Source organism: Sciurus carolinensis (assembly GCF_902686445.1).
Source record: "Sciurus carolinensis chromosome 14 unlocalized genomic scaffold, mSciCar1.2 SUPER_6_x, whole genome shotgun sequence".
Classification (NCBI taxonomy): Eukaryota; Metazoa; Chordata; class Mammalia; order Rodentia; family Sciuridae; genus Sciurus; species Sciurus carolinensis.
In genome coordinates, this window is record NW_025920104.1 from 149,360 (window position 1) to 172,851 (window position 23,492).

The 23,492-nt window shown below is 37.6% G+C and overlaps 1 long non-coding RNA gene across 1 annotated transcript in view; it reads left to right on the plus strand.

Moving 5' to 3' along the window:
• The first annotated feature begins 350 nt into the window (after nt 1-350).
• LOC124973171 (uncharacterized) overlaps nt 351-23,492 on the plus strand; it is an 83,295-nt gene continuing 60,153 nt past the window's right edge. The window contains exon 1 of the long non-coding RNA XR_007106625.1: nt 351-541. This is a non-coding gene — a long non-coding RNA (uncharacterized LOC124973171). The remainder of the gene's footprint in view (nt 542-23,492) is intronic.

The following is a 23,492-nucleotide window of genomic DNA, read 5'->3' on the forward strand; positions in this document are numbered from 1 at the left end:
GAAAAGCAAGCTGACAATGCCTAGTACCAGAAGGCCCAGTCCCTGGGGTGTGGTGGGGATCTTGAAGCACCTGCATCCCCAGGACCTCCTCAGGGATTCACCCGGCACCATGCAGTGCCAGTGTGGTTGCAGGCAACCCCTCAGGGTCAGGAGGGCGGGGGGAAGGGCTTTGCTCTTGAGGGATCTCCTCCCCAAGGCTCCTGGAGCCCTAGAGCAGGACTCAAGTGGTTTGGGGTTCCAGACACAGCGAGTTCACAGTGGGTGGAGCCACGCTGGGGCCGTGCCCAACCTACCACTGCCTTCTGCGCATGCCCAGCTCTCAGGCAGTGCCGGGGCAGGGACCATCTGCCCCCTGATCACTCCGCTAGCGCCAGAGCTGTTGGGACTTTGGCATCGTGTCTGCAGCTGCATTGGCGCCTGGCTGCTTCACAGCTGGAGGAGACCCAGTGCCTGAACCAGGAGCCTAACGGCCCTTCGCCTTCATATCAGGCAGCCACCTTGCTCTCAGGGAAGGCTGCAGGGGTAACACCGCCGCCCTCGGGTAAGGTCGCTGCCCTCTGATAAACCTTCCCTCAGTAATGCCGCCTCCCTTGAGTCAGGCCGCCCCGGGGTAAGGCCTCCACTCTGTGTGGGGTCTTGGTTGGTGTGTGCTGGGGCAGCGGGAGTGCTTTTGGGGACAGACCCCAAGGGTCTGGGCCTTGAGGTCGGGGATCCTAGACAGAGAGGCCTCAGCGGTTGGTCATAGCTGGACGGGACGCCAGGGACTCCAGGTGTGAGGCCCATCCTGTGCCTGGGTCTGGGCTGGGGACACAGAGGCCAGGCACCTTGCAAAGACCAGGCTGCGCGTGCTCGTCCGGTCCTATGTCTCGGGTCTGGAGTGGAGAACGTAGAGGCTGACGCTGGCATGGCAGACCCTGCACCCCAGCCTTTTCAGATCCTCCAGTGACTCTTATTTTTGTTTTGTTTTGTTTTTAATGTTTTCAGCTGTCAATGCACCTTTTTTTTTAACTAATTTATATGCGGTGCTGAGAATCCAACACATGACCTCACACATGCTAGGCAAGTGCTCTACCCCTGAGTCACTACCCAGTTCTACTCTTTTGGTTTTGAAGGAAAAGAATCCAAACGACCTAGGGCTCTGGATGCCTGGGGCTGGGGAGGGACTTAGAACATTGAGAGCAGGGCTGATGTTTTCTTCCTTTTTCTGGCTGTGTGAGTGAGTGTACTCCTGTTGGTGGTCAGTGCCATGCCTCTCCTTTTGCTTGGGATGTTTTAAACACCAGCTTAGGGAGGACTCAGGATTAAAACTCAGGATTTTCCTTTCAGTTATTACTTGTTCCCAAATTTCCTGTCTTTATTTTTGAGAAATCATAACTATGTTTTGAACAAATTAGAAGAATTTGGGGTAGGAAGGAATGCATTTTTAAGAATAGTTGTTTTCTTCAAAGTACTGTTAGCTCTTTAAGAAAAAATGAAACTGCCAAAAAAGGAATCAACTACCCTCTCCCCTGTCCCCTCATATTTTCTTTTTACTGGGTAACCACACTTCAAGTGCTTTAGTCATTCAGTGTTTTTTCTTTCCATGTATAGTATATTTTTTTTCATATATTCTTTTATTGGCCAACTATGAACCACAAATATCCCTCACTTTTATTAACATGCCTCATTCTTTTTAAAAGCTCAACAACTTTGAAGTTTTTTTTTTTTATTGCTGAACTTGGATTATAAATTTTCTATTATCAGTTGCTTTTCAAAGGCTAGTATTTTGAAACATAACATGGCAAAATTTCAGAATGTCCAAGGCCAGATGTGATACTTTTATATGAAACAGGCTGAGTAATCTGTTTACACAAAGCTTAATGGTTAGATTACATGTGGCTGGATGACTTCATAAAGAAGGTTACTAAAGAGTTTACATTTTTTTGAGTGCATTTTTTCTAATTTACCATATGGTCAGATGAAAACATTTAATTCCTTGAATATAACGTGACCGATTTTTGAAAGAAAGGTAAAGCAGAAAACCAGCAGTTGTGTGGGAGAAGGACCTGGTTTAAATATTTTTAAAAGCAAGCCATAGAGAGTAAACCCAGAAGTGGAAGGATGTTACTATACTGCTTACTATTAAAAAAGGAACCAAATCCCTGTTGCATTCTGTATTTTGTGTGCAGAGAGCTGGAGGCTTTGTTGGCTTAATTGCTACATTGTGCTTTTTAAAGATGTACTCTTGTGTTCATTTTGGTGCTAGTTTCCTGAAATTTCAAGAGAAAAAGAACTGAGAAAAATATAAACAGTCTGCATCTAAGCATGTATAGTCTGAAATCTTACTCTAAATTGTGTAGCATTTTATGTGGGAATTGAGCTTGAAAAGATTCAAAAACATCCATAGCATTTTAGTTCTTGTTCTTGATAAGAGTAGCTTTCCCATAACACCAAAAGAAGTAGCATTTTCCCAATTCTATAGATTAATAAGCATGCTCACAGAGATTAAATTGTTCAAGATTCCATTGCTTTTTGAATAATGATGTCTGCATATAATCACAAGTACTTAATGCAAGAACTTGGATTTTTTTTGTTCTTCCTTTTAAGCAGATATGACAAATTATACATGTTAAATTACAAAATTGTTCATCTTACTTTTCTTTCTTTAAAGTGGCAAAACAGTGATGCAAATAATAATGTGCACTGAAAATTGTCTAAAGGATAATTAGCCAGAAACTAAAATAGTATCTTTTTATATGAAGTTTCTGGTAATGTATTATTAAAATATTATACTTTTTTTTTATGCTGTTAACCATAAAGGTGAGGGATTGTGTTGCTTTAGTCACTGATCTGTGCTATGATAAATTTGCAGTTGGAGCTCTCATGACTGCTTTTTACAAACTTGAATAATCTCATTAAGCATTTTTTAGTGGATCTATTTGAACTTATAATATGCTAATATGTTCAAAAGAACACAAAGAGGGCCATAAAAAGTATAGAAAGATTGAAATTGCTTATTTAATTTTTGGTCTTCTAACAGTTTCTTAAAATGCATCATTAAGATGTGTGTCATGATATATTATTTTAATTTGTTTTAGGTTTTTAGCAGATGTGACAATCATGTAGTGTAAAAAAATAAGGAAAATACTAAAGTTAATAAAGTATGACCAATATGTACTTGAGAAGAAACCCACAGAGAGTAAAAGATTTAAGCTTTTATTGGCAGTTCATGATGACAATTAGTCATATCTAAGTAGCATATCTGCTACTGATTATCTCTTAGCTTATGTTGGTTTTTAGTGGGTTTTATAGTTGTTTCAGGCATAGCAAAATCACTATACAGTATTTTAAGACTGCTGACTTTTAGCTATGGAGGGGGATGAGGCCAGGGAAATATTGCTTTTTTGTGTATTTTCACAAATTAAGAGCTATCTTATTGCTGGTAAAAAGGAATTGAAAGTTTATCTTCCACTTTGATCTCATTTTCCTTTTGGGGACTGGTATTCATGAGCAGCAGAATAAAATCAACTATTTTTGGTCATATGAATAATTTAAAAAAGCATCAGAGTTGCTCTCTAGAGTTTAAAATCTACTGGAATTTTTTTCTTTGTTAGAGAAATGAATGCAAAATTTATTAAGTCCCTAAGGTACAGTATTTGACTCCTATTTAAAATTTGATTTGTGTTAAGTAGCTATCATGCAGTGGCATAAAGAATCTGTTCCCTGATAATTCTGCTTTTCTTAAGATTAAAAAAAAATAACAGAAAGGGTGGTGGTAGAAGGGGGAGGGTCTGGGAATTTGTTGTCAGAGAATGGGAAAGTGGTTTCTACCAAGAGGAGTAATTGGTAGAATCAGATGTACCAATGGATGGCAAAGAACAGGAGAACTTTCTTGAGTTACAGTTCCTTGAGATTCTAGATACTAAAAAAAATAGGTAATTAAAATCATTATCATGTATTAGCTCTGTTCTGCTGGGGATTGAGTTGGAATAAATAACACTTCTGTAAATTGCAAGCTCTTACAAGCTTCCTGCAATAATCATGTTACCATAGGTCTGTTCATTTTGTAATCTGAACTGATAAAGAGTATTGAAGAGCTGTGGAATGTGCAGTGCTGTGAAGTCCTATCTCCTCCATGCCTTCTAGAAGCCAGCACCTTCAAAACATCCTCCTGGGACCTTTGTTCACGTTCTCTTTCCCTTCCAAATTTTACCTGTTATCTAGGGTTTGGTTGTTATCTTTCATTTTAGAGTTGAGTTTTCTCTTCTGGTGATTCCATAGCCCCATGGTTTCTGCTGTTCCTCTCTTTCCACTTGCCAAGGCTTCCCATTCTGCATGACCAGTCTCATTTTATTTTCTAATCTTCAGATTTTTCTTTTTTATTATTCTTCTTGATAAAAACTGGATGGCTGTCATTTCATTATTTTGAATCAGTAGCTTTGCAAATTTATTCTTTTTCCTCTAATTTCCTCAATTATATTAATGAACTTTATTTTTTTTAGTCTTTCAGGCTTAAAGTCAAAAAGTCATCTTTTTTCTTCTGTATTTTTTATTGTTGCATTATTGCTACATATGGTGGTGGGGTTTGTTGTTACTCAAAAGGTCACCTTGGATTTTTCACTCTCTCCTCAAGAATATTTTGTTGCCATCTTATTGTATTGTCCTTTCTGATTTTTCTTGCTTCTTTCCATTCTTCCAGCAATCATGTACAAATCAGAGATTCCTGATCTCTAGGGTTTTTTCACTCCACTCATTGTGCAAACTGCTATTAAAGAGTCTACTTGCATCCTTGATCATCATAGTCTCTGCCTGATGACAGAACAAAAATCCTGAAATAATTACTGGCTGTTTATTAATGTCAGTCATAATCTGAGTGCTTTATTCTCTTTTGGCCATCCTAATTTATGTTAGTATTTGCTGTGATCCCCACTTTATAGGTGAAGGGTTGGAGACTTCATGAGCTTGACAGATTTGCTAATGGTAGAAGAATTCAGAATTGAATTTTAAGCCTGTCTTTCTTGAAAGTCTGTGTTCTTGATCACTTTGTGTTTGTTTTTATACATTAATTGTCCCCAGTCCACTTTTGAAACTTAGTTCTTCTTATGATCAAACTTAGGTTTTGACATATGTCCTCAAAAGAAAGTAAGTTTTAAGTTTTACTTTACATTTTTTGTTTTTTGTCCATTTTTATTTCTTAGAATTTTTTCTTATCTCTCTCTTCCATGTGAAAAGTTAGCTCATACATAATCATGCTCCACTCCTGCCTTTCCTATCTGTGTAGTAGTAAAGTTTGTTTTTGTTCCTATAGTTACTTGATCTTTGATACTTTCTATTCTTAATTTCATTTTGAGTGTTCTAACAGTTATAATTGGAGTATAACATTCTGGAAAGCAGAAAATGTTTTATTGTTTCTCTGTGTCTCAGTAGATGCTCAGGAAATAAGGGTAAATGGCTATGGAAATGATCACTGGTAAATTAAACCTTTCTTTGGCATTTAAGTAATGTTTGAGTTTAGCTGCTGGATGTCTCCCTGTTTCTTTTACTTACTTGACACCCATTCCCCACCACAAGTTTATTGGAGTTTTGTGTCTGTAGCAACCAGGTTTTCTTTTTGTGGACTGCTGTATAAGTTCTTTATTTTTCATATTGCTGAGTGAAAATTAGTATCAATTGTTTATTCAAAAAGTCAGTTTTTGCATATGATTTCTTGGTATTGTATATAAAAATGCTTAAAATTAACAGTTTGCATTTGATTTATTTTCCATGTTCTTGAGTTGGACAAGCTTCCTAATGAACTACAATATTCTAATAAGTTGACTTCACAGTTTCTTTTGTGTTTATATAGATATGAAAGATGGAATAAAACTATTTCCTGTGATTTTTTATTCCTTTTGGTGGTAACAGGAAGGTCCAACAAATATTATACATCACTTTTAGATACCTGAAAAATTCATATGCGATTTTAGATTTATTTTGATCGTCTATCATGGTTATTATTCAGAAGTTAGATTTTTTCTCTTATTTGCCTTTGCAGCCAATATTCTGTTAATTTAGATTCTTAATTCTTGCTTTGGTAATAAAAATATATTGCTGTTAAGAATCATGTACTTAGTATAGGTTGTGATAGTGATGGGGGAGATGTTTGCTTTTTGGAATGCTAAAATGCATGACTGTAGAGTGAGGTTGTGAGGCTAATCAGTTTGTCACTCTACCTTCCCTCAACTTTATAAAGGTAATCACAAACACTACTTTTAGGTTTTAAGCACATTTAAATTATTCATTGATTTAAAAAACAGATGAGATAGTTACATGCTTCAAATTGTAAGTGGTATAGAAATATGTAGTTTGAAGATGTCTCTTCCTTAATCTTCTAATTTTTCTACTGGGAAGTAGTCACTCATCTCTGAAATAATCTAATACAAGCTGTTACTTTGTATATATACAAGTAAATGTGAATTAATTTTCTTTTCATGTAAGTAGAGATGAGGCACACTGCAGATTTTTACTTGCATTTTAACCTGAATGTATATCTCTTAAATTCCATATCAATACATAAAGAACCACTCCATTCTTTTAAAAATACTTGCAGTCTCAAAGTATGCTGTATATAACTACAGTTTTAGATTGTGTATTTTATTTAACAATATTTTCTATTAATGGGCATTTTGGTTTTTTCTGTTTTTTTACTATTATAGCTATTGAGGCAATGCACTGAAGGAAAAGAAGAAAAAAATTAAAGGTAGGTGGTCCTTCCCTGTAGGGAAGAATAAAGTTTGAACTGAAATTATGTAGGGGTAAAAATGTATGATTTTTTTTTTCATTTATTTTAACAGTCCAAACTTTAAGTCTATGTAGCTGTCTACTGTTAATGTTTTAAATTTATTTTAAATAGACTTTACAGTACAATCTTCTATAGTTAAAAAATAGTACAACTGTGTTGAAGTGTGACTAGACAAAAAGTTATGACATGATTTGATAGACTGAAGGGTGAAACAGCAAAACCTGTTTGTTCAGGTTTGTCTTTTGTGTCCCTGTTACAGTCCTTCCATGTTATACGGTAAGACCCCTTCTGGATTGAGTGTTTTACTGTCTTCTATCAGACAGGTGGGACTGAGAACTTCTTTATGACCAGCCTTAACCCAGAATGGCAAAGGGAGGTTAAAGTAAAATATCTAGGTTGTTATTACTGACCTAGGGAGAGGAGATTTACTTTCTATGACCCACCTTGGGGAAGAGGAATTCTAGTTTCTGTGGCCTGCCTTGGGAATAATAAAAGGAGTAGGAGAAAGAACAGAAGTCAGAAAGAGAATTTGCTTTTGAGGCTAGTTGGTGTCCTCAAGTTCAAAGTGCTCATCATGCAGAAGAACCATTCTTTGCTGTAGGTTTTTATGAGCCCCACAACATGATTCTTGGTTATCCCTTTTGTGTATGTGTGTGTGATTGTGAGAGAGAGAAAGAGAGAGGAGGGCTGAAGCAAGTGATGTCCTAGTGAGCTTCATCCCCAGCCCCCTGCTTTTAAATTATTTTTTTTTTGAGACAGGATCATGCTAATTTGCTCAGGGTGTCCCTGAACTTGTCTTCCTCCTGCTTCAGTCTCTGAGTAACAGGGATCATATGCCTGTGTTACTCCAACTGACTTTTGGTTTCCTTTCTGGCATGATGATTAGTGACCTGGATGGAGAAAATATGGGATCATGTAAAGATACTTCTTAGAATTTGTTGATTAAAAAGGTGCCACTGGTGATGGGTAGCAGCTTCCATGATCAATTGTTTATTCCTCAAGGGTCAGCCCTCCATGCATTTAGAAGTTCAGTGCTTTGAAATGATAATGACCTGGAAGGTAATGTGTGAGACTATCACCTATGTTATGGTTTCCATGGGGTTTGCTTCTCAGATGTCCATGTGTTGGAAGCTTGGTCTCCTTGGGGAGATCTGTGAGGTGATAGTACTTTGAAGGGGTGGGGTGTAATGGGAGGTTCATAGGTCATATAGGGACTTGCCCTAGAAAGATACTGAGTTAGTTTTCATGTAACCCCTTGGTAAAATCTTAAAAGTGTTAATTCTTGAAACAAAGAAAACATAAACTAGGTAATTTTAGGGTTTTCTTCTTTGCAATTATTTTTCTTGACTTCCTCTACACAAATACTAAAGTACTGTATTTTGTTTGTGTTTATAATCACAGGAAAATTCATGTATGAAGATGCTTTCAAAGTTGTATGATAAGGTTCAAGTGTCAGTATTATAGTGTGATGTTTTTGACTAGCTCTCATTTTGTTGCTGCTTCCACCATAATATAACAATAAGAATTCAGAAACAAAAATAGCTCATGTAACCTAATGCCAGCTGGGTTTTATAGGTCAAGAAAATGATTTAGACAAGATAAAGTGTACATTCCTCAGTTATTTTCAGGTTGATACTCTGAACACATTTTTAAAATCTCCTGGGCATTTTAACAGTATTTTTAATTTCTTTATATTTACAGTACTTAGAAAAAATGTTCAAGATATTTGGTATTCTCTGAAATTTACTGTGGTTTATCACTGTATGAATAATTCAGAAGAGAATCTGTTGAGTCTCTTTCCTTCTGCTCTGTGTTTCTGTACCTATCTATGTATTTTCATGTTAATAATCTCACTGGTTAGCCTGAGGACACTGAAATATCAACTCTTCCAAATTTTTGGGGGACTCAGATATTTCTACCAAGTTCTTCTTTGCTTCCCAATTTACAGTGCTATTGAAATGATTGAAAATTACAAATTTCACTACTTTGTAATTTGGTAATATCTTTGTATAAGAAGTTTATCCTGTCTGGCTATTGTATTCCTTATTGACATCTTTTGATTTGAACACTTGAAGCATTTTGATTACCAGTTTTCACCTTCCATTCCTTCTTACTTTTTAGTATGGTATCACTAACTAAATTGTAAACCCTTTAATACTGTTTTTTCTCTGCATCAATGAAATATGTTCTTTTTTATATTTAATTTAATTAATTGATTTTGCTCTACTGGGAAATGAACCTAGGGGTGCTGTACCACTGGGTATATCCTTAGCCTTTTTAACTTATTTTTTTAAATTAAAGACATTGTCTTACATAAGGCAGGTTCTTCCAAAATATCGATTAGTCTGTGAACTTGTGATTGCCCTGCCTCAACCTTCCAAGTCACAGGATTACAGGCATGTGCCATACTGCCCCCCAAATTATTCATAATTTTAAATGACTTGGAAACTAAATTGCTCATTAGCAGGGGCCTTGAATAATCTCAGTTTTAAGGCATTCTGCTAAGTGAAAGAAAGAAGCAAGTGAAGAGTATTTACAGCTTTACCTTAAAATAAATTTATGTGCTGGGAATTGTACCCAGGAGTGCTCTACCAGTGAGCTAAACCCTCTTTTTAAAATTTGGTGTCAGGTTCTTGTTAAATTGCCCAGACTGGTCTCCAACTTGAGACCCTCCTTCCTCAGTCTCCCAAGTAATTGAGATTGTGTTCATGTCATCACTCCCAGAATGTCCAAAGGATGATGTAATTATCCTGGGGAAAGGAGCTGATGATATAACTGAAAACATCTCATTAGTTCCATAGATGCTGAGAACTAAGATTAAAATTTACTAGAAAACATTAAAGAAATAGGATATACATAGACTTTCCATATATATATATATATATATATTTTTTTTTTTTTTTTGGTTATGGCATTGAGCCCAAGGCCCCTTTACCACTGAACTCCATACCTAGCCCATTTAATTTTTTAAATTTTAAGACAGGGTCTCATGAAGTTGCTGAGGATGGCCTCAAACTTGTTCCTTCTGCCTCAGGCTCCTAAGGTACTAGGGTTATCGGCTTGTGCCGTCAAATGCCTACCTGGAAAATGCCAGTGAGTGGGAAACTGAAAAATCACTTTTTGAACAGGTGATAGAAGATAAACTCAAAGTGTTTATGAGCCTTCAGGGTACTCAAATTATATTTTAAAACCCTGACTCCTCATGTGACATTTTTTCGAGATAGGGTTTCTACAGAAGTAGGAAAGTAAAATAAGGTCAGAAAGCTGGAACCCTGACCCAATGGTACTATTAAGTATCCTTTCATAAAGAGACATCAGAGAGCTCAGGCATGCTTTGAGGTGCATGTGTACAAACAAGGTCAGTTGAGGATACAGCAAGATGGTGGTCATTTTCAAGCTGTGGAGGAAGACCTCACCAGAAACTGATCCTGTTGGCTTCTTAATTTGGACTTATATCAGAACTGTAAGAAAATACATTAGTTAAGCCCCACCCCCAGACTGTGATATTTTGTTATGGCAGTCTACATAGACTAAGACAAGTTTATAAGTATTCTGGAGTTGGTTCTACAGACATTTCCTAGCAGTAAAGGAATCATTAATGGTATGTGTGTTAACAAGGTATTTCCAGGTAAAGGTTTAATGTGGATGAGAAGGCATGGAAGCATGAGGAAGTATGTGGAAAAGGGGATAAGGGAACCTCAGTGAAGAGATGTTTGGAGGTGACTTTGAAATGGGATGGAGGGTCATGTCAGACAGTACACTGCTGGAAATGTGGAAAAATGGAGCAAAGATATGCATGCAGTTGTGTGACTTTGGACATAAGCCAAAATTTTAAGCCAAGTTCTGAAATTTTTCATGAAATGGGGATGTAGTTTTTTTGTTCTCTTTTTCTTTTGCAGTGCTGGTTATTAAATGCAAAGATCTTGTGCAGGGTGGGCAAACACTCAACACTGAACTATATTCCCCAGCTGTCTTGTAGATCTTTTGTGAATAATCAATACATTTTTGTGAAATATAGAGTTGCATACCAGGCATCTAGTAAATATAGCAGTGAAATATGAATAAAATAAGGTCTGTTGGAATCAAACCAAATGTTGAAATCATCACACTCTGCCTGTGGAGATTAATGGAGATTAGTTGTACATTGTTTTTGGGTGGAGTTAGGGCACAGACTAGGAAGTTGCTTTTGTTTACTCATGTGGCTCTGGAGGATAAAGCAGGACCTTTGCTAAATGGGAGAGATCCATCTTGAGAGAGTGGAGAAGATGATAATGAGTTTGTTGTAGAGAAGGGAGCCAGAACTGAATAAGGGCACAGAGATGGCTGAACACATTGTCACACACCTGTAATCCTAGCAACTTAGTTGGCCACAGTGGGAAGATCTCAAGGTCAAAGTCAGGCTCTACAACTTAGACTCTGTCTTAAAAAGAACTGGGAATGTAGCTCAGTGGCAAAGCATATCTATGTTTAGTCCCTAATACCAAAAGAAAGAAAAACAGAAAAAAAGAAGACAATAAGGAACAGGAATCTTGAGGGGTGCCAATCTAAGCAGTAGATTTCTTTCTTATCTAACATTTCACAGAGATGAGAGATTATTGCCTTGGTCCAGGATCAGGAGTTTTGAAGGTTGTGTGAGACAGAAAGAATGAGAAGTTGAGACTAATGGAAGAGCTGGCAGCTGAAATCAGTGTTCATCGGATGTTTGGTTTGGGAAGAAAGTGATGTGAGCAAGTGTCTGCCAGTTTTGACCCACAAGTCACACACAGCCTGGTGCCTGTTTTTATACAGTCTGTTTACTAAGGATGGTAGTTGTGTTTTTCAGTGGTTGGAAAAAACATCAAAATAAAGATATTTTATGATATGGAAATTACATGGACTGCCAATTTCAGTATCCATAAATAAAATTTCATTGGACTACAGCCTTGCTCTTTCATTTACATATTTTCTGTGGCTACTTTTGCCTTAAATCTGTAGTTAGTTTCAGTAGTTGTGACAGAATATCTATTGTCTGCAAATTCTAAATTATCATCATCTGACTTTTGTAGGAAGAGTTTTCTAACTGTTATGCTAGAATATTAGCAACATTGAATTCAAAGACAAGAAAAATTTATTTGGGTTTTTCTTCTTTATTTAGCTAGGGGTAATTAATTTTGTTTACATTTTCAAATAACCAGCTTCTTATTTCATTGATTTTCATTTTGTTCTTTTGTTTCCACTTTGTTTATTTCTGCCACAATCTTTTATTATTTCTTTAATTTTACTGATTTTAATTTTTTAAATATTTTTCTAAGACCTTAATGTGTGCATCACTATGTTATTCTCTTTTTTCATTTTAAATTTTATTGAGTTCTCTGCTTTTATAAATGTAGAAACTCATACCTGTGAGCTTTCCTCTTATCACTCTTTTGTTATATTTTTAAGTTCTGATATGTGATCTTTTAATTTTCATTTGATTTTAGAATTGTTTTAAATTCCCTCTTTGATTTCTTCATTGACACCCACTGTTCTTTGAAGATATTTTTCAGTCTCTGTGTGTTTGTATAATTTATATAGTTACTCTTGCAGTTGGCTTCTAGTTTTATTCCATTATCTTATCACAGGCAAGAAATTGTTTGCATTTTTTTAATATATTACCACTTGCTGGGCAGGGTGGCATGAGCTTGTAATCCCAGTGACTCAGGAGTCTGAAGCAGGAGGATCATGAGTTCAAAACCAGCCTCAGCAATGTTGTGGCACTAGACAATTTAGTGAGATCCTATCTCTAAATAAAATACAAAGTGGGACTGGGGTTGTAACTCAGTGGTTGAGTGTCCCTGAGTTCACTCCACAGTACCTCTCCCCAAAAACATTAAGACTTGCTTTGTGGCCTGAATATAATCTGTTTTGGAGGATGTTTCTTGTGCTGATAAAAAGACTGTGTTATGTTGCTGTTGGTGGGAATACTTTGCATATGGTCAGTACAAATGTAATGCTGTTTCCTTCTTGTTTTTTTTTTTTTTTGGTTCTGGGAAGAGTGAGTATTTTAGTCACCCACTGTTGGCAGTTGCAGTGTTGTGCAGCTGTTCTATCAGCAACTTGGGAGACTGAGGGAGGGAGCAATTTTGATTTAATTTTAAATCAATTTAATCATTAAGGGATGTATCTTATGCACCTGCTATATCCTCAGGAGCTGGCACAAGTTCTAGAATAATAAATGTTTCTATAAACAATGAGGAAATAGGGGTTTCGAGATGGCAGACTAGAGGGCGGCTGCATTTCATGTTGCTCCAGGACTCAAGATTCAAAAGAGGAGATAGTGAGTGACTTGGGACCAACTCAAAGCCGCCGGGTGAGTTTCTCCCATTGGGAAAGCATCCTGGATGGGGTGGTTGCCCCAGAACACAGGGAACTTTGTGAAGTAGAGTGGCTCTGTGAGATGCCCCTCCCCCCGCTGGAGCGGTAAACACGGACAGCGGGGAACTTTGCAGAGGAGGCCGTGCAGCACACCGCTTGGTTTTGGAGCAATCTGCCAGGGCTCCAGTGGCTGCCAGAGAAAGAGTTGGGTGGCAAGCTATTTGGACTCAGCAACCGCCTGAACAATGGGGAGGGGGCTGTCCTGAGGAGGTGGAGGTGCACAGTGAGTGGCTTGGTCTCCAAGCACCCACACAGAACACCGGGTGGCTGCCTGGAGGAAGAGACAAGTGGTGGGTCACTGGGACTTGGAGCATATGTACCAGGCTCCAAGTGACTGCTCAGAGGACGGGTCACATAGCCAGGTGATTAGGTGCATAGCATGGTCCGGTCCAGGGACCTAGGCACTTTTTCTTGAAAGAGCTACACAGAGACAAGCTGAGGGGTGGAGTGAAGGTTCCAGGACTGCGGGCAGCTTCTCTAAGGAGGGACAACCTAAGGAGACTCATTTGTGAAGGGTGAGGCTCCCAGGCACAGGAGGTAGGTCCGGGCCCCTTGAAACTTTGCCTGGGAAGGCTGCCTTGCCCAGGCGGCAAGACACCCATCCCCCTGCTGGATCAGTGAAGTCAGAAAGTGGGGAACTATGCAGAGGAGGCCACGCAGCACACTGCTTGGTTTTGGAGCAATCTGCCAGGGGCTCCGGCGGCTGCCAGAGAAAGAGTTGGGTGGCGAGCTATTTGGACTCAGCAACCGCCTGAACAATGGGGAGGGGGCTGTCCTGAGGAGGTGGAGGTGGGCAGTGAGTTGCTTGGTCTCCAAGCGCCCACACAGAACACCAGGGTGGCTGCATGGAGGAAGAGATGAGCGGTGGGTCACTGGGGCTTGGAGCATATGTATGAGGCTCCAAGTGACTGCTCAGAGGAGGGGTCACATAGCCAGGTGATTAGGTGCAAAGCACAGTCCAGTCCAGGGACCTAGGTACCTTTTCTTGAAAGAGCTACACAGAGACAAGCTGAGGGGTGGAGCGAAGGTTCCAGGACTGCAGGCAGCTTCTCTGAGGAGGGGCTACCAAAGGAGACTCGTCTGTGAAGGGCAGGGCTCCCAGGCCCAGGAGGTAGGTCCAGGCCCCTGGGAACATTGCCTGGGAAGGCTGCCCTGCCCAGGTGGTAGTTGTGGACTGAGGGGAACCTCTAGGATGGGAACTGACCAGCGAGACCTTCCCACCGGGTGAGTCATCCCCGCCAGATGAGGTTTTCCCACAAGGACAGTAAAACCAGAGACACAGGCCCAAACAGGCCTTGCCTCAGCCCGCAGCCTAGTTCCCCTTTAGATGACCATTGGTCAACAAGTAGAGGCACCTCTGCCCACTAGCAGGGAATATACCCCACCGGAAGACCACCACCCCTAGAGAGGCAGCTTCCTTGGGAAGCACCACAGTATCAACTTCCTCTAAGACTTCAGGCTACTGAAGGATAAGAGGGGATACACTAGCAATCTTCAGGGACATTATAAGTCAATAGAGGAAATCTGCAACATCTCAGCAGTCCACTGATACCTGAATGACATGAGAAAACAAGGGAAGAAAATGCCTCAAACAAATCTGGATGTTACATAAATAAAATCCAATGACAGCATGGAAGAAGAAATGTCAGAAAGGGAGTTCAGAATGTACATAATTAACATGATAAGGGAAGCAAATGATGAAATGAAAGAGCAAATGCAGGCATTGAATGAATGCACCAATCGACAGTTAAAAGAGCAAATACAGGAAGCAAAAGACCATTTCAATAAAGAGTTAGAGATATTGAAAGAAAAACAAACAGAAATCCTTGAAATGAAGGAAACAATAAACCAAATGAAGAACTCCATAGAAAGCACAACCAATAGGATAGAACACCTGGAAGACAGAACTTCAGATATTGAAGACAAAATATTTAACCTCGAAAACAAAGTCGAACAAACAGAGAAGATGGTAAGAAATCATGAACAGAATCTCCAAGAACTATGGGATATCATGAAAAGGCCAAATTTGAGAATTATTGGGATTGAGGAAGGTTCAGAGAAACAAACCAAAGGAATGAACAACCTATTCAATGAGATAATTTCAGAAAATTTCCCAAATCTGAAGAATGAAATGGAAAATCAAGTTCAAGAGGCTTATAGGAATCCAAATACACAAAATTACAACAGACCCACACCAAGGCACATTATAATGAAAATACATAACATACAAACTAAAGACAGAATCTTAAAGGCTGTGAGAGAAAAGAACCAAATTACATTCAGGGGGAAACCAATACGGATATCAGCAGATTTTTCAAACCAGACCTCAAAAGCTAGAAAGGCCTGGAATAACATTTTTCAAGCCCTAAAAGAAAATGGATGCCAACCAAGAATCCTATACCCAGCAAAACTTACCTTCAGATTTGACGATGAAATAAAATCCTTCCATGATAAACAAAAGCTAAAAGAATATACAAAAAGAAAGCCAGCATTACAGAACATTCTCAGCAAAATATTCCATGAAGAAGAGATGAAAAACAAAGAAGCAAATCAGAAAGTGGAGGAGCTATCCTAAAGGAACTCTCAAATAAAGAGGAACCAAGTCGTGTCAAAAATAAACAAATAAATGAATAAAATGAGTCAAATGACCAGGAATACAAATCATATCTCAATAATAACCCTGAATGTTAATGGCCTGAATTCATCAATCAAAAGACATAGACTGGCAGACTGGATAAAAAAGAAAGATCCAACAATATGTTGCCTGCAAGAGACTCATCTCTTAGAAAGAGATACCCAAAGACTAAAGGTGAAAGGATGGGAAAAAACTTACCATGCACATGGACCCAGCAAGAAAGCCGGGGTATCCATCCTCATTTCAGATAATGTGGACTTCAAGCCAAAGTTAGTCAGAATGGATAAAGAAGGATATTTCATACTGCTTAAGGGAACCATAAATCAGCAAGGCATAACAATCATAAATATCTATGCCCCAAACAGTGGCTCACACATGTATGTCAAACAAATCCTTCTCAATCTCAGAAACCAAATAGACCACAATACAATAATAGTAGGTGATTTTAACATGCCTCTCTCATCATTGAACAGATCTTCCAAACAAAAATTGAACAAAGAAACCATAGATCTCAATAACACAATCAATAATTTAGACTTATCAAACATTTATAGTATATACCATCCAATGAAGAGTGAATACACTTTCTTCTCAGCAGCACATGGATCCTTCTCTAAAATAGACCATATATTATGCCACAAAGCTAATGTTAGCAAATACAAGAAGATAGAGACACTTCCTTGTATTTTATCAGATCATAATGGATTAAAATTAGAAATAAATGAAAGAGTAAAAAGCAGAAATTACTCCAACACATGGAGATTAAACAATATGCTATTATATGATGAATGGATAACAGAAGATATTAGGAAGGAAATTAAAAAAAAATTCTTAGAGGTAAATGAGAACAAAGAAACATCATATCAAAATTTCTGGGACACTATGAAATCAGTACTTAGAGGAAAATTTATTTCATGGAGCGCATTCAATAAAAGAAGCAAAACTCAACAAATAAATGACCTAACCCTGCAGCTCAAAGCCCTAGAAAAAGAAGAACAGACCAACAACAAAAGTAGTAGAAGACAGGAAATAGTTAAACACAGAGCTGAAATCAACAAAATTGAAACAAAAGAAACAATACAAAAAATTGACAAAATAAATAGTTGGTTCTTCGAAAAAATAAACAAAATTGATAAACCTTTAGCCACACTAACAAAGAGAAGATGAGAGAGAACCCAAATCAGCAAAATTTGAAATGAACAAGGAAATATCACAACAGACAAGATTGAAATACAAAACATAATTAGAAGCTATTTTGAAAATCTATACTCCAACAAAATAGAAAATTTCGAAGATATCAACAAGTTTCTAGAGACCTATGAATTGCCTAAACTAACTGAGGAAGACATACACAATTTAAATAGACCAATTTCAAGTAATGAAATAGAAGAAGTCATCAAACGCCTACCAACAAAGAAAAGTCCAGGACCTGATGGTTTCTCAGCTGAGTTGTACAAAACCTTTAAAGAAGAGCTCATTCCAATACTTTTCAAAGTATTCCATGAAATAGAAGAGGAGGGAACCCTCCCAAACTCATTCTATGAAGCCAATATCACCCTGATACCTAAACCAGACAGAGACACATCGAGGAAAGAAAATTTCAGACCAATATCCTTAATGAACATCGACGCAAAAATTCTGAACAAAAATTTAGCAAATCGCATACAAAAACATATTAAAAAGATAGTGCACCATGATCAAGTGGGTTTCATCCCAGGGATGCAAGGTTGGTTCAACATCAGGAAATCAATAAATGCAATTCACCATATCAATAGACTTAAAGTCTAGAATCACATGATTATTTCGATAGATGCAGAAAAAGCATTTGATAAAGTACAGCACCCATTCATGCTCAAAACACTAGAAAAAATAGGGATAGTGGGAACGTTCCTTAACATTGTAAACGCCATCTATGCTAAGCCCAAGGCAAATATTCTTAATGGTGAAAAACTGAAAGCATTCCCCCTAAAATCTGGAACAAGGCAGGGATGCCCTCTCTCACCACTCCTATTCAATATTGTCCTTGAAACTCTCGCCAGAGCAATTAGACAGACCAAAGAAATTAAAGGGATACGAATAGGAAAAGAAGAACTCAAACTATCCCTATTTGCTGATGATATGATTATATACTTAGAGGAACAAGGAAATTCCACCAGAAAACTCTTAGAACTCATAAGTGAATTTAATAAAGTAGCGGGATATAAGATCAATGCTCATAAGTCTAATGCATTTTTATACATGTGATGAATCTTCAGAAAGAGAAGCTAGAAAAACTACCCCATTCACAATAGCCTTGAAAAAAATAAAATACTTGGGAATCAATCTCACAAAAGAGGTGAAAGACCTCTACAATGAGAACTACAGAACACTAAAGAAAGAAATTAAAGAACACCTTAGAAGATGGAAAGATCTCCCATGTTCCTGGATAGGCAGAATTATTATTGTCAAAATGGCCATACTACCAAAAGTGCTATACAGATTCAATGCAATTCCAATTAAAACCCCAACAATGTACCTTACAGAAATAGAACAAGCAATCATTAAATTCTTCTGGAAGAATAAGAAATCCAGAATTGCTAAAGCAATCCTTTGCAGGAAAAATGAAGCAGGAGGTAATGCAATACCAGAACTTCAACTGTACTACAAAGCAATAGTAACAAAAACAGCATGGTATTGGTACCAAAATAGACAGGTAGATCAATGGTACAGAATAGAGGACATGGACACAAATCCAAATAAATATAGTTTTCTCATACTAGACAAAGGGGCCAAAAATATGCAATGGAGAAAAGATAGCCTCTTCAACAAATGGTGCTGGGAAAATTGGAAATCCATATGCAACAGAATAAAACTAAACCCATATCTCTCACCGTGCATGAAACTAAACTCAAAATGGATTATGGACCTCGGAATCAGACCAGAGACCCTGCATCTTATAGAAGAAAAAGTAGGTCCAGATCTTCAACATGTCGGCTTAGGATCAGACTTCCTCAACAGGACTCCCATAGCACAAGAAATAAAAGCAAGAATCAACAACTGGGATAGATACAAATTAAAAAGCTTTCTCTCAGCAAGGAAACTATCAGCAATGCAAAGAAAGAGCCTACAGAGTGGGAGAAAATCTTTGCCAATCATACTTCAGATAGAGCACTAATCTCCAGAATCTATAAAGAACTCAAAAAACTCAACACCAAGAGTACAAATAACCCAATCGACAAATGGTCTAAGGAAATAGACACTTCACAGAAAAAGACCTACAAACCATCAACAAACATATGGAAAAATGTTCAACATCTCTAGTAATAAGAGAAATGCAAATCAAAACCACCCTAAGATTCCATCTCACCCAAATCAGAATGGTGATTATCAAGAATACAAGCAACAACAGGTGTTGGCGAGGATGTGGGGAAAAAGGTACACTCATACATTGCTGGTGGGGTTGCAAATTAGTGCAGCCACTCTGGAAGTCAGTATGGAGATTCCTTAGAAAACTTGGAATGGAACTACCATTTGACCCAGCTATTCCACTCCTTGGCCTATACCCAAAGGACTTAAAATCAGCATACTACAGAGATACAGCCACATCAATGTTCATTGCTGCTCAATTCACCATATCCAGATTGTGGAACCAAACTAGATGCCCTTCAGATGATGAATGGATAAAGAAACTGTGGCATATATGTATAATGGAATATTACTGAGCCATAAAGAATGATAAAATTATGGCATTTGCAGGCAAATGGATGAAATTGGAGAATATCATGCTAAGTGAGATAAGCCAATCTCAAAAAACCAAAGGAAGAATGATCTTGCTGATAAGTGGATGATGATACATAATGGGGCATGGGAGGGGTTAGTTTTTAGGGTTAGAGTGAGGGTTAGGGAGTGCGGCAAGAATGGGGGAAGGAAGGACTGAATAGAGGGAAAAGAGGGATGGGAGGGGTGGGGGGAAGGGGAAAAATAACAGAATGAATCAACCAACATCATCCTATGTAAATTTATGATTACACAAATGGTATGCCTTTACTCTATGTACAAAAAGAGAAACAATATGTATCCCATTTGTTTACAATAAAAATAAATAAATAAATAAATAAAATACCATATTTGCTAGAAAAAAAAGAATGAGGAAATAGAAAAATTTAGCTGTGGTCACAAATTCAAAAGTTTTGCAACTAAGATGGAGGTAAGCACTACATAAAAAGCATAAAAGGCTTATTCTTCATGCTTTTATTTTTTAAATAAAGCATAATGGCAACTATTATTTATATTAAATCTATTGTATGCATGTCAAAGTATTTTATCTGACAGTAGGGAATAAAGCATTCCACAGAAGTCAATCTTAGAGATAAATATATTTTAATTAATTCAATATTTTTAGCTGTTGGATAATATTGTAGAATGCAGTTAATATTTTTCTTTTGTTACTAAAAAGTTTTCCTTCTGACTTTATGCCAACTATCATCCCTACAAACATCCAGTGAATATTATAAAATATCAAGTTACTGAAGAATTAGGGAGACAAGTAGGTAAGCTGAGAGGAAGAAAAAGGGAGAGAAGAAAAATACTACAAAGTATGCTTTTGATTCTTTTGGTGTTGTAAGCCATTCAAATGAGCATGTATAAAAGTACACAGAGAAGAGAACTGTCATTCAATTTTCTGCCTGGAGTAATTTGGAAGGAAAAAAATACATTTCACCATGAAGGGAAACACAGGAAGAAAAATATGTTAATTTTTTCTTGTGTCACAACAGGAAAATAAGTTGAGATAAGCTCAATAGAAATCTTGTAATCACTGAAGAAGAAATATGATGTAGGTGTCCTGCCCACTTAAGTATTCAGATTGTGAGTGCAGCTCACAAGGTTTATATTCAAAACCGATAAAAAATACCCATAACTCAATAATTCTTTAAGTAAAACCCAATTAAAATGACCTAGGCACAGTGGAACATACCTGTAATCTCAGAAACACTTGAGGATGAGGCAAGATGACCTTTCTCAGCAGGAGCTAGCTGGCAGGTGCTGGAGAACTGAGGAACAGGATAAACATGCACTCCAAGGCTGGTTAGACATGCCATGAACACTGAACTTCAGCTGAAACTTGCCAGAGCAAGAAATATACTGGATTGAGGTCAGCAACTTTCATTTTTAAAAGTAGCAGCTCTTTCTACTCATGCCTACTACTTTCCTTTTGATTTGGAGGCTATCATAAACCCTAGATATTGTGGTGATGAAAGTGATAGATATGTAGAAGTTTCAAACTGCTAAAATTTATATCTCAGAATGAGGAAGACCATCAAATTTTAATGAGTTTGTAACTTTCTCTTTATTGTTAGAAATTAATAATTTGCTATCTTCTTGAACAATGATTAAATATCAAGAACTAACTCAGGTAGAAACTGTGGCAAATGCTTGTAATCCCAACCTGTTGGGAAGGTGAGGCAGGAGAATAACAAATTCAAGACCGGCCTTAGCATCTAAGTAATTTAGCAATCTCCTGTCCTGAAATGAAATATAATAGAGGTGGGGCTGTGGCTCAGGGGTTAAGTACACCAGTACTAAATAAATAAATAAATAAACAAATAAACAGATAAATAAACAAGTTGTGAAATGAAAGTACACCCTCACCTTTTTTAATGACATAGATAAATAAAATAAATCACAGGTTCCATGACTAAAAGAGTAAGGAACTAGATACTATATAGGAAAATGGGATTTGGGGCTCAAAAATGTCTTCAAGGTGACAAAATGTGACCCCACAATCTATCATCCATACTGGGACAGTCTCCCTACTAGAGTATACATCATTCTGTGTAAAAAACCTTCTGTGTAGTCCCAACACTCTAGAATAAATTTTACACCATTCTTCTTTTGATAACTAGAGCACATAACCTCAGTTGTCACACTGCCATGCTAAAAAAGGGATGCTTACATCTCCCTAATTTCTCCCCACCATGACAAGAGTCTTATGTGTCTTAATGTTTCTAACTGAATGTCTGCCCCACAGAAGAGTCAGTGAAAGTAATGGCTGCTCTCAATGACTATCTAAACTTCATGTTCTTTCTCCGTCTAAAACAATGTCCTACACAGTACATTCCTCCATCCGTGCCTCACAAAAGAGTCAGTGGAAGAGATAACTTCCTAAACTCATGTAAATTCTTATCTAAAATGATGCCTTCCTCCACCTATGCTCTTCCCACCTACATTCCAGAGACTTATCTGTCACTTCATAGGAGTTCTACACCCCATTTTTCTCATCTTTATAACAGCATGTACTTATGAGGATTATTAGAAATACTCAGTGAGGTACTACACAGAGTGCCTTAAACAATGTCCAGCATTCTTCATAAACACCTAGTGTCCTCCTTGAGGGCAGAGCTCTCTGTCACCTTTGATCATGGCTGTACAATCACACTAGAAACAATTTCACTCAAGATTACCTACTAGTGAGGTGGAGTGGCACATGCCTGTAAATGAAACTGGATCTCAAGTTGGAGACCAGACTCAGCAACTTAGCACGACCCTAAGAAGCTTTGTGAGAACCTATCTCAAAAAAAAAAAAAGGGTTGGAGGAGTAGCTCAGTGATAAAGCACTTCTGGATTAAATCCCCAGTGTACACACACACACACAAAGAATAGAACAAAACATCTATTATAGACAATAGTGTCAATCAGAGATATTGGTGAGGGGCAATTTCATATCCATTTTATGAGATGCATCAAATGTGATGTAACCTGTTTCCAGAAAGACCTGTTTTATTTATATCTTCAGCAACAGAATTGAAATCAAGTACCTGGAGACTGGAAAGACCATTACACAATAAAGAAGGAGTGCAAGGATGTAAAACCTAATATGCCATACTCTTTCTCTAAAGTCTAGTAGTAAAGACAGATATGCAAATCTGAACAGAAAACTGTAAGAATATCCAAAAGGGAATCAATGAGAAAAAGTTTCCAGGAACTGAAAATATAGTCATCCCCAGCATCTGTGGGTTCATTTTCCCTGATTTCATTTACCCAGTAAGCAATGATGTAAAAACACTGAATGGAAAAGTAAACAAATGAACACTTTCTATATCTTCACAACATGCTTTTTCATCATGGATGATGAAATCTCATGCCATCAGACTCCATCCCACCCAGGAAGTAAATCATCCCCTTCCCTAGCACATTTACACTGTACATGCCATGGGCTCATCAGTCACTTGGTGGCATCTTGATTAACATAAGACTGTGTCACAATGCCTGTGCCATTCCTCTCAAGGCATCTCATCCCTCAGATACATCATCTCACATCAAGATGAGTAGAGTATATTCTAACAAAAAGTCCATATTTATATAATTTTATAGTATAACTGTTATAATGTATTATTATTTATTGCTGCTAACCTCTTATTCCTAACTTATAAACTTTATCATATATATACATATGTAGAAGAAAACAGAAACAGGTAAATAATTCTTCTCTGAAATACCTGGAACCATGTGTTTCAGATTTTGGAATACATTGCATATACATAATGAAATCCCTCAGCAATGAGACCCAAGTTTGAAAAAATGATAATTACATCAATGATCTGAACACATAAACATTCATTACTGCTTCATATATTTATGTTTCATACACTCTAAATATGTAATTGTATATAATATTTTAGTGCACCTGTCTTTTAACTGTTCCCCTCAAGTGAAGTGAGGAATTTT